The sequence below is a fragment of the Nerophis lumbriciformis genome, linkage group LG19 (genome assembly GCF_033978685.3).
Source record: "Nerophis lumbriciformis linkage group LG19, RoL_Nlum_v2.1, whole genome shotgun sequence".
NCBI lineage: Eukaryota > Metazoa > Chordata > Actinopteri > Syngnathiformes > Syngnathidae > Nerophis > Nerophis lumbriciformis.
In genome coordinates, this window is record NC_084566.2 from 18,890,586 (window position 1) to 18,903,668 (window position 13,083).

At 38.2% G+C, this 13,083-nt stretch overlaps 1 protein-coding gene across 5 annotated transcripts in view; it reads left to right on the top strand.

The window, feature by feature from the left end:
• Window positions 1–13,083, top strand: part of tnr (tenascin R (restrictin, janusin)) — a 419,906-nt gene that overhangs the window by 167,448 nt on the left and 239,375 nt on the right. For all 5 annotated transcript variants that reach the window (XM_061979400.2, XM_061979405.2, XM_061979402.2 and 2 more), the window contains one exon: window positions 7,053–7,100. The gene's annotated coding sequence lies outside the window, so the exon portion shown is untranslated. The remainder of the gene's footprint in view (window positions 1–7,052; window positions 7,101–13,083) is intronic.

The window sequence follows — 13,083 nt, forward strand, 5'->3', positions numbered from 1 at the left end:
AATGAATGTTTATAACTGAATACATTTACATAAGCAATAAAAATTTATTTAATTTTTCTATAACTTTTTTTTATGAATTAAGTAACGTTTATCACAACCTTTTTCCAAAACACAATATAGAATGTGAGATATAACAGGATAATGCATACATTTATCATTTGTTTTCAAAATTGTTACAAAAAAGTGGCACCCTAAAAATGTATTGTGGGACCCCATTTTTATGACTTGATGGGGTCCCTAGGACCCCATTTTGAACATTTTTAGCCCCAACACTGATGTAGTATTGGTGCGTGCAAAACAGCAGCAGGCGGCTGTGGCTTGCGGGCCGGTTCTAATACTAATCAAATATCATCCCGGGGGCCATATATAATTAATTCGTGGGCCGGATATGGCCCACGGGCCTTGACTTTGACACCCATGCTCTAATTAATGCTCAACCAGGAAATATTACCAAATATATACGTACATAACCCTTCAGTTAACTGGTAATGAGGATACACTTAAATAGATACATAGATACTGTCAGGTTCTGTAGGATTCTAATTCAGGGGGTTAGTGAATATTTTTTTGTCTCTTACCGGGGGCGTAATTGAGAACCACTGTACATGTAGAAGAAACTTTAATCCTGTACTTGAGTTATTAAACGTATACCAGGTGTTACATTCAAGTCTTTGTATTTACACATACATTTCTCCAAAAACGTTCATACAAATTGTGAACATTAGGCAAAATTCCCAAAAAATGCAGTTCCCTTTAAAGGGGTAATATTATGCAAACCCACTTTTCTTGCCTATTAGCACCTGTTTTTGTGTATTTGGGATCCCCATAAGTGCAGAGAATTTGGATTCATAACCATGAAAGCGTGTGGCTTTGTTGTTGTTACACTTTGGTGTTGGCACAATCACCCGAGCACTGCAACATGACTCCCTCTGATGGTGACCAGAACCCCATCACTCGTATGTAAATAAATATGTCAAAAGCAGCATAGTATAAGGTGGTAGTGTTTATTTTTGTTACATAGTTGTAGTATAATGAGGTTATCTTTTTTTACATTCAAAAAGTTATGAAAAATGTTAAAACCACTTCCACATGTTATATAAGTGGTTCTCAAACTGTTTTCACCAAATTCCGCCTCAGAAAACCCTTGGCTCTCCAAGTAGCACCATAATGACAAACATTAAAATACAGTATTGTAGTAGACTTAATCATTCATTAAAAACAAGGCATGTATTTAACAAATAAATTTTTGGCACAGTTTGAACAGTAACACTGTGTTTGAATATTAAATTAGCTGATTATTTGCCGTACCTCTAGATGAAGCCTGCGTACCACAGTTTGAGAATCACTGTATCATCCGTCATTAAAGTGCTAGTGTTTTATTTTGTTATTGTTTTACTTGAATTCCTATTTTGTACTTTTACAGTCAATTCTGTTAAAACACAAGTCTTCTTTATTGTTACAGTGTTTAATTATATGTGATGTAGTTGTGGTATAGTGAGTCTATCTACTTTTTACACAATTTAAACAGTTAAGAATGTTGAACAATTTCCAAATGTTGTATCACGTTTCATTTAGGTGTTATAGTGTTTTATATTGTGTTATATTGTTTTAGTTTAATTCCTTTTTGCACTTTAAGTTAAGATTGTACATAATCCTTTTCAACCTATATTCAATTGAATAGACTTCAAAGACAAGATACTTAACGTTCGAACTGGAAAACTGTGTTATTTTTTGCAAATATTAGCTCATTTGGAATTTGATGCCTGCAACATGTTTCAAAAAAGCTGGCACAAGTGGCAAACAAGACTGAAAAAGTTGAGGAATGCTCATAAAACACGTATTTGGAAAATCCCACAGGTGAACAGGCTAATTGGGAACAGGTGGGTGCCATGATTGGGTATAAAAGCAGCTTCCATGAAATGCTCAGTCATTCACAAACAAGGATGGGGCGAGGGTCACCACTTTGTGAACAAATGCGTGAGCAAATTGTCGAACAGTTTAAGAACAACATTTCCCAACCAGCTATTGCAATGAATTTATGGATTTCACCATCTACAGTCCGTAATATCATCAAAAGATTCAGAGAATCTGGAGAAATCACTGCATGTAAGCGGTTAATCCTGTAACATTGGATCCCTCAGGCTGTACTGCATCAAAAAACGACATCGGTGTGTAAAGGATATCACCACATGGCCTCAGGAACACTTCCAAAAACCACTGTCAGTAACTCCAGTTTGTCGCTACATCTGTAAGTGCAAGTTAAAACTCTACTATGCAAAGCGAAAGCCATTTATCAACAACACCCAGAAACGCCGCCGGCTTCGCTGGGCCCGATCTCATCTAATATAGACTGATGCAAAGTGGAAAAGTGTTGCATGGTCTGACGAGTCCACATTTCAAATTGTTTTTGGAAACTGTGGACGTCGTTGTCGTTGTTAAAAGGAAAGGCCATGTAACACAGTGGTAAAAATGCCGCCGTGCCAAGTTTTTTGCAATGTGTTGGTGCCATTAAATTCTAAGTTAATGATTATTTTCAAAACAAAATTAAGTTTCTCAGTTCGAACATTAAATATCTTGTCTGTGCAGTCTATTCAATTGAAAATAAGTTCAAAAGGATTTGCAAATCTTTGTAATCTGTTTTTATTTACAAAGTACACAACCTGCCAGCTTCACTGGTTTTGGGTTTTGTACATTTGATAGTGAGAGCTTGACCCTGTACCAGACTACTTATATTGTCATTAAACCTTTGAGAAAAATGTTTCCAACATGTAAAGTAACTATGATTTTTTATTTTTTTTAATGAAACGTACCATTTGTGTGTGTGTTTGGTGGTTATTTGGACAAATAGCCTCAAAGCAGAGAACAATTCATTTTTATATGCATTTGAAATATCTTTCTGTTGTTTTCCGTAGAAAAAAAATGGCTTCCTAAGTATTTGCTTTAGAAACTCCATACATGCCGGCACATTCTATTTTTTCTCTCCGTCTGTCTTCTCGTCGTTTCTCTTTATTGTCGTTTAACGAGCGTCTTGAGATTCTGCACAAGGCCAGGACCGATGCGGGCAATAAATCAGCTAATCAATGGCGCCAAAGTCACAGTCCTTCGAACAATATTGCAGGAAAACGACGTGAATGAGCATCATTGATCCTGTTGCACAAACTGTTAATTTCTCCAAGAAGGTGGAGTGTGGCGCACAGAGACAGGGCTAACATGAATATTTCAATGCACAAACTTCTCATATGCATATGCTCTCCAGTCATTTTTTATGAATGAAAATCATCCCTTTGGCCTCTCTCATGGTCTTTTCACTCGGAAACTCAAATAGCAGCCCTTGAGATAAAAATACAGTTTGAGATACGGCGGACTTTTTCGCCGACTCATCATAAAGTACGTACCCATTTGTCTACGGGTCAGTCCTTTTGTGTCAGAAGGTTCCCAGAGCCTGTATTTTTTCAAGGGACAAATGGACAGAAGGCACCGAAGCACTACAAAAGAAGCTGTTTTAATTATATCTGGCAGATTTACTCGCCCGGCTGCTTTTAAAGCATTGATGGCTTCGAGGCTATGGGGCCAAAAGTGGTGGCTGTATAAATGACTGAAGGAAGGCGAAGGGTGGAAAAGAGCCCCCAGAGAGTCAGGCGAAGGAATTACAGCCGGGCGGTCAGGAGGCTCTTCTGTAACGAGGATAAATAGATGATAGAAGGTCCTAGGCTGGATGGCGGCGTTTTAAATACCTGTAACGTGTAGATGTCATCTGTGGGAATGAAAGGGCTTATAATTACAGGTTTTCCCCTTATTTAACTGAATGTGGCGCACGACCACGGCAAAATGATAGCCACCACACCCTCAAAATAATGTTTTTGTTTTTTTTACATGAAAACAAATTAAAGTCATGTGATGCAATGTAGCCTCCAGAAGAAGTCAAAAGTCAAACGCTGGCTATTTTTAACTTTATTGAGAATTTTATGATAACAGCCGGCTCAATTGTAACAGGTTTTGTCTTCAGTGCAAACACTTTCGTCTCTGTGCTTCTTTGGACCAGCCACAATAACACTTCCTCATCCTCCAATAACCCGCTTTCAGGCCCGAATGGTGTGTTTGCGATCATGGAAAAAATAAACGTCAAATTAAAACCACACGAACATGAATCATTACCACTAGCAGATCGTTATAGTATGTATGTATATATATATATATATATATATATATATATATATATATATAAATACCGTATTTTTCGGACTATAAGTCGCTCCGGAGTATAAGTCGCACCGGCCGAAAATGCATAAGAAAGAAGGAAAAAAACATATATAAGTCACACTCGAGTATAAGTCGCATCTTTTGGGGAAATGTATTTGATAAAACCCAACACAAAGAATAGACATTTGAAAGGCAATTTAAAATAAATAAAGAATAGTGAACAACAGGCTGAATAAGTGTACGTTATATGACGCATAAATAACCAACTGAGAACGTGCCTGGTATGTTAACGTGAAATATTATGGTAAGAGTCATTCAAATAACTATAACATATAGAACATGCTATACGTTTACCAAACAATCTGTCACTCCTAATCGCTAAATCCCATGAAATCTTATACGTCTAGTCTCTTACGTGAATGAGCTAAATAATATTATTTGATATTTTACGGTAACGTGTTTATAATTTCACACATAAGTCGCTCCTGAGTATAAGTCTCACCCCCAGCCAAACTATGAAAAAAACAGTGACTTATAGTCCGAAAAAATAAAAAATAAATAAATAAATTAAAAAAAAAAAAAAATAAATAAAATATATATATATATATATATATATATATATATATATATATATATATGCATATATATATATATATATATATAAAGCCCATTATTTATTTGTGCACTATTGACTAATGATTCACAGAAATTCGGCCGCGGAAATATAAAGACTTTAAAGTTAAAGTTAAAGTACCAATGATTGTCACACACACACTAGGTGTGGCGAGATTATTCTCTGCATTTGACCCATCACCCTTGATCACCCCCTGGGAGGTGAGGGGAGCAGTGGGCAGCAGCGGTGGCCGCGCCCGGGAATCATTTTGGTGATTTAACCCCCAATTCCAACCCTTGATGCTGAGTGCCAAGCAGGGAGGTAATGGCTCCCATTTTTATAGTCTTTGGTATGACTCGGCCGGGGTTTGAACTCACAACCTACCGATCTCAGGGCGGACACTCTAACCACTAGGCCACTGAGTAGGAGGCGACCACTCGGCGGCGTAGCTCGATTGGTAGAGTGGCCGTCCCAGCAACTTGAGGGTTCCAGGTTCGATCCCCACTTCCGCCATCCGAGTCCCTGCCGTTTTGTCCTTCAGCAAGACACTTTATCCACCTGCCCCAGTGCCACCCACACTGGTTTAAATGTAACGTAGATATCAGGATTCACTATGTAAAGCGCTTTGAGTCACTAGAGAAAAGCGCTATATAAATATAATTCACTCACATGTTCTGATGTAAACAAGATGCACGCGATTATCTGGAGCCTAGTCAGCATGTCTGCGATGTGGACGTAACTTTAATATATCCCACATATACCCATGGACAGCGATATACAAAATGGGGAACTATTAAGAGGACAATGGCAGCTTTTAGGGAAAGAAAGTCCAATTGGAGCAGCAGAGCAAAGCAAGTGTGACATCGTGCTCGCTGCAGCTGGCTTTTTGTCAGAGACATCAAGGGACAGAAGTAGAGTCTGTAAACACGAGTACAGTCTTTAATAACACCAGCAAAAGATGCTAGATGTGTTGCTAGTCGTTTCAATAAGGAACTAAAAGTCTCTAGACACTTGAAAAATTCTCAACAATTGGACAATAAGCAGCAAAAATTGAAAATAGAGCAAAACGATATAGTATAAAAAAATATATATGTTAATACTAATTAATAATACAGATGTATTTTAAATGTATATACTGTATACCTTTTTTAAACTTCTTTAAAGAAAATCATATCATCATAGCAAATTATGCAAATTGTACGATGACATCATAATGACCACGCCCCCACCGCGATAGGTATCTTGGCAATCTCAGGTAAACCCTGAATTACTATAATGATAGCAGCAAAGTTCTGAATCTTGTTTTCATAAAATACTGAACATCAACGAGTAGTTCTCAACTGGTTTATCTGTGGGACCCTGCAACAACATATTTCAACCTATGAATGTATTTGTCAATTTCTTCACAATTTTGATGATTACAGTTTTCAGCTAATAAAAACTAATGCTTCACACTCGATTAATAATAATGAAAAATAAGTGCAAAAACTTCCTGACCCTTTAATTGGTCTGTATGTTTTATTTGAACTCCTAAAATCAAATGACTTTTGCACGATATTCCCGTTCATGGAGATGCACGAGTAAGAATGGCGAAACGAACAACTCAGAGTTGCAAATTGGTTTCCACGGTTCACTTAAAAGAGCTGTTCAAAAAAGATTTTACATGCAAGAAAATATCTTTCGATACTTTTTTGTTGTTGTTGCTGATATTGGACCGATATCAGATATCTATATCAGATCGGGACACCTCTACATTGCATACAGGTGAAAATCAGCCTTGTTAAATTACATCAGAGAGCTCATTAACCAATAAACCAGGAAACATGTTGTTCATTTAAATGCAAGTTTTCTATTTATATTATAATGTTCTACTCATGCTTTTGTGTCCTGCATGGAGACTCAGCCTTGCAGTCCCTTTGATGCACCGACATTCTTTTCTATGAATGTGTGCATTAAAGCTAAACAGATGCTGGGATTTGATTCCTTTAGAGTGAGATATAGAAGGTAACAGAAAATCATATTTGCATTAAAATTATGCACACATGAAATCTATTTTCTCTGCTTTTATTGCCAGATTTACTAGTTTGATTAGGCGGTGCTTGAAAGTGTTTTCAATTTGGACATTTTCTGATTCTGTTCAATGAGGATGTTTCCGTTATATTCTGTTCTCAACTCAACCAAAAAAAAAATACCTTGACCCGCCTGTTTGTAATATCCACCTTTCTCTCTTTTTCTGTAGACAGCAATACAACAAGAACAAGCTTTTTCACAAGTTGACGTTTTCAAGGTGAGTGTATTTTTTTTACTAATCTACGTATGTCTGCAAAGCCGGAATTTATGAAAAAAGTCAGCACAACTCGGCACCCATTTTATCATATCTTCTACGTTTGTACAAACCCCGTTTCCATATGAGTTGGGAAATTGTGCTAGATGTAAATATAAACGGAATACAATGATTTGCAAATCATTTTCAACCCATATTCAGTTGAATATGCTACAAAGACAACATATTTGATGTTCAAACTGATAAACATTTTTTTTTTTTTGCAAATAATCATTAACCTTAGAATTTGATGCCAGCAACACGTGACAAAGAAGTTGGGAAAGGTGGCAATAAATACTGAAAAAGTTGAGGAATGCTCAACAAACACTTATTTGGAACATCCCACAGGTGTGCAGGGTAATTGGGAACAGGTGGGTGCCATGATTGTGTATAAAAACAGCTTCCCAAAAAATGCTCAGTCTTTCACAAGAAAGGATGGGGCGAGGTACACCTCTTTGTCCCCATCTGCGTGAGCAAATAGTCAAACAGTTTAAGAACAACATTTCTCAAAGTGCAATTGCAAGAAATTTAGGGATTTCAACATCTACGGTCCATAATATCATCAAAAGGTTCAGAGAATCTGGAGAAATCACTCCACGTAAGCGGCATAACCAACATTAAATGACCGTGACCTTCGATCCCTCAGACGGCACTGTATCCAAAACCGACATCAATCTCTAAAGGATATCAACACATGGGCTCAGGAACACTTCAGAAAAGCACTGTCACTAAATACAGTTTGTTGCTACATCTGTAAGTGCAAGTTAAAGCTCTACTATGCAAAGCAAAAGCCATTTATCAACAACATCCAGAAACGCCGCCGGCTTCTCTGGGCCCGAGATCATCTAAGATGGACTCATGCAAAGTGGAAAAGTGTTCTGTGGTCTGACGAGTCCACATTTCAAATTGTTTTTGGAAATATTCAACATCGTGTCATCCGGACCAATGGGGAAGCGAACCATCCAGAATGTTATCGACGCAAAGTTCAAAAGCCAGCATCTGTGATGGTATGGGGGTGCATTAGTGCCCAAGGCATGGGTAACTTACACATCTGTGAAGGCACCATTAATGCTGAAAGGTACATACAGATTTTGGAACAACATATGCTGCCATCTAAGCGTCGTCTTTTTCATGGACGCCCCTGCTTATTTCAGCAAGACAATGCCAAGCCACATTCAGCACGTGTTACAACAGCGTGGCTTCGTAAAAAAAAAGTGCGGGTACTTTCCTGGCCCCCCTGCAGTGCAGACCTGTCTCCCATCGAAAATGTGTGGCGCATTATGAATCGTAAAATACGACAGCGGAGACCCCGGACTGTTGAACGACTGAAGCTCTACATAAAATAAGAATGGGAAATAATTCCACTTTCAAAGCTTCAACAATTAGTTTCCTCAGTTCCCAATCGTTTATTGAGTGTTGTTAAAAAAAAAAAAAGGTGATGTAACACAGTGGTGAACATGCCCTTTCCCAACTTCTTTGTCACGTGTTGCTGGCATCAAATTCTAAAGTTAATGATTATTTGCAAATAAAAAAATGTTTATCAGTTTGAACATCAAATATGTTGTCTTTGTAGCATATTCAACTGAATATGGGTTGAAAATGATTTGCAAATCATTGTATTCCGTTTATATTTACATCTAACACAATTTCCCAACTCATATGAAAACGGGGTTTGTATATACATTTATATATGATGGATGGATGAATTAGAGTAGTCAGTGTATATCATTTTTATCCACTAAAAATAAGTCAACACAAGCCAAATATTGTCGAAATAGCCTTCAACAGAAGTGAATTATCCTCACTGTGTCCGAATTGTGTCACAAAACTTGTTTCATGAATGTTTCGCTCAATGAAACGCTGCTCCCCAGCAGGGGCGTGGCAGCAAACTTTCTACCCCCAAACACAAGACTCCTAAAGGGTCCCCGATCCCAGCCTGAATCCAACATCACAGTCTCATACACACACTTGGTATATTTACATACACTAAAAAAACAAATTGAAACCAGCTTCTTAAAACACTTGTAAAACCTAACTTAGGTTTTTGACATTTTAAAGATATCACTGACATACCGTGTCTTCAACATGTTGTATAAAATGTTACGGTTGGGTGGGCGCATGTTTGTGCGCGGATCGTTTCCCCAAGATGAAAACGGAACTCCGGAGGCAGAGTGCAGGTAATAAATAGGACAATGATTTATTTTCCATAAATCAGTTTACAATATAAAAATGCAGGAAAAATACAAACAAACACACAAGAAGAGCGTGTCGATTGCATGGGGAGCTAAGGCGGAAAACTAGCACTGGAAAGCTAACATAAAAACAGGAATCAAAGGTGTACTAATGTAACTTGTTGCAGGAGCAAAAAAAAAAAACAGCCAGACCGAGTGTGGTGAAAAGCAGGAATAAATAGCTCTCTGATTAGTGCCCGGGAGCAGGTGAGCGTCCCGAACACTGATCAGCGGCAGGTGAAAATAATCAGCTCCTATGGCAACCAAGAAACACAAACCCAGGGGTGCTGAAACAGAACTAAGAGTCTTAAACTAAAACAAAACATGAACCTGGCAACGGATCATCACATATAACCCCTTTTAACAATTTGTTTTTGTTTACAAAAAAGTGTCAATAAATTTAATATAAATTGGCCAAAATAAACATTTTCAATAATCATATAACCTGTTCATATTCACTTAAATATAATTATACATATGCCAAGTTTTCCTTTTACTTCAGTGTGTAAAGTAGAGATTATTAGATTTTTTTTACGTAGGATTACTATCAGTGAATAATACAAATAATAGTATAAACACCCTTATTAGTGTTATTATTATTATTATTATTATTATTGTTATTATTATCATTCTTTTTATTATTTATATTACTATTATACAGTGCATCCGGAAAGTATTCTCAGCTAGGGATGGGAATTGATAACGATTCCGATCTTTATTGATTCTCTCATAGATTCTTATTTGGAAACAATTATAAACAGGTGGATTAGCATTCATTTTGTTTAGTATAAAACTAACATGATCTTGCAAAGCCAACAGTGAGGTCTTATGAAGCACATAGCATGGAAAAAAAAAAAACTTTTTTGAAAATAAATATTAGAAATAAATATTCTTTCTGTTGAATACAACAAATTAAAACATGTGGAAATTACTTGGGCAGCACAGTTCCACAGTGGTTAGTGCATGACGCCACCATGTTGCTGTCTGATGTCACTACGCACGTTGCGTGATGACGTCACTCCCGCCCGCAACAATCATTAAGGGAATTGTTTGGAAAAATGGCAAGCGATTCCAAGGAATTGAAACACTGGGAACCGGTTCTAAACAGCAACCAGTTCTCGATTCCCATCCCTGTTCACAACGCTTTACTTTTTCCACACTTTGTTACGTCACAGCCTAATTCCAAAAAGGAATACATTCATTTACGCCCTCAAAATTCGACGCACAATACCCATTAAGGACAATGCGAAAAAGTTTCTTTGACATTTTTGCTAATTTTAAACAATAACAAACTCATAAACTACATGTACATAAATAGTTACAGCCTTTGCCATGAAGCTCAATAGACAGCTTTGGCAATTAGACCCCAAGATACAGACAACAGGCAGCTGGTGAGTAAAGTAATATGGTTTAATACAGTGTTTTTCAACCACTGTGCCGCGGCACACTAGTGTGCCGTGAGATACAGTCTGGTGTGCCGTGGGAGATGATCTAATTTCACCTATTTGGGTTAAAAATATTTTTTGCAAACCAGTAATTATAATAAACAAATAATGTGCCGTTGTTGAGTGTCTGTACTGTCTGGAGATCGGCAGACTTACCACGTTATACTCTTCCATATCAGTAGGTGGCAGCCGGTGGCTAATTGCTTTGTAGATGTCAGAAACAGCGGGAGGCAGCGTGCAGGTAAAAAGGTGTCTTATGCTTAAACCAAAAATAAACAAAAGGTGAGTGCCCCTAAGAAAAGGCATTGAAGCTTAAGGAAGGCTATGCAGAACGAAACTAAAACTGAACTGGCTACAAAGTAAACAAAAACAGAATGCTGGACGACAGCAAAGACTTACTGTGGAGCAGAGACGGCGTCCACAAAGTACATCCGAACATGACATGACAATCAACAATGTCCCCACAAAGAAGGATAAAAACAACTGAAATATTCTTGATTGCTAAAACAAAGCAAGTGTGGGGAATAGCGGTCAAGGAAGACATGAAACTGCCATAGGAAAATACCAAAAAAAGAGAAAAAGCCACCAAAATAGGAGTGCAAGACAAGAACTAAAACACTACACACAGGAAAACAGCAAAAAAAACTCCAAATAAGTCAGGGTGTGATGTGACAGGTGGTGACAGTACACCTACTTTGAGACAAGAGCTATATTGATGCATACTTGGTTATGGTTTACAGTCATATCCAACAATTGCGACAACAACTTTTTACTGTCAATATCGGCTGCTGAGTTTAATTTTTTAATGATTTCTGCTGGTGGTGTGCCTCCGCATTTTTTCAATGAAAAAAATGTGCCTTGGCTCAAAAAAGGTTGAAAAACACTGGTTTAATAAACAAAATAAAACACACTTGCAAGGGAGTGGGGGAACGGAGCACAAAAAGGCGAGTGCAAAAACAGAATCACAAGTCATGGAACGTCTTGTACTGATCAATAGGCAGCAATGGGCAGTCAGTAACACAGTTTGTAACATAAACAATCTTCCAGTACTGACTGAGGGGCAAGCTGGCTTATAAATAAGCCTGATAGGCTCAGGTTTCCAATCAGGGAGAGGTGAGGGAAACGGCGCTCAGGCCAGAGGGGTGTAACCAGAAAATAAGGAAACACGAGAACATGCTTAATTGAAATACAGCTGTGGTGAATTCCGTTGAATGGACATGATTTGGAAAAGCACACAGCTGCCTATATATGAGGTCCCACACTTGACAGTGTCTGGCAGAGCACAAACCAAGACTGAAGTCGAAGGAACTGTCTGTAGACCTCCGAGACAGGATTGTCTCGAGGCACAAATCTGAGGAAGGGTACAGAAAAATACCTGCTGTCTTGAAGGTCCCAATGCATACAGTGGCCTCCATTATCCGTAAATGGAAGAAGTTTGGAACCACCAAGACATTTCCTGGAGCTGGCCGGCCATCTAAACTGAGTGATCTGGGGACAAGGGCCCTAATCAGGGAGGTAACCAAGAACCTGATGATCACTCTGTCAGAGCTACAGCCTCTCCCTGTGGAGAGAGGAGAATCTTTCAGAAGGACAGCCATCTGTGCAGCAATCTACCAATCAGGCTTATGTTATATACAGTGTCCATTTCTTAGTAAACAGTTTGCCAAAATGCACCTGAAAGACTCCCAGACATTGAAAAACAAAATTATATGGTCTGAAGAGAAAAATATTGTTTTTTCAGCATGATGCAGCATCATGCTCTGGGGTTGATTTTCAGCAACAGGAACTGGGAGACTGTAGTCAGGATAGAGGTTAAGATGAATGCAGCAATGTACGGACTGGGGTGACGGTTTATCTTTCGGCAAGACAAGGGCCCTATGCATACAGCCAAGATGTCAAAGGAATGGCTTCAGGACAATTCTGTAAATGTCCTTCAGTGGCCCACCTACAACCCAGACCTGAATACGATTGAACATCTAAGGCGAGATCTGAAAAGGGCTGGGCACCGACGCTTCCCATCCAACCTGATGGAGCTTGAGAGGTGCTGCAGAGAGGAATGGGCGGAACTGCCCAAAGATAGATATGCCAAGCTTATGGCATAATATTCAAAAATACTTTGTGCTGTACTTGCTGCCAAAGGTGCATCAACAATGTATTGAGCAAATGCTATGAATACTTATGTACATGTGATTTCTTAGTTGTTTTTTTGATACATTTGCAAACATTTCTAAATTAACGGGTATTGTCTGCAGAAATTTGAGGACAAAAATG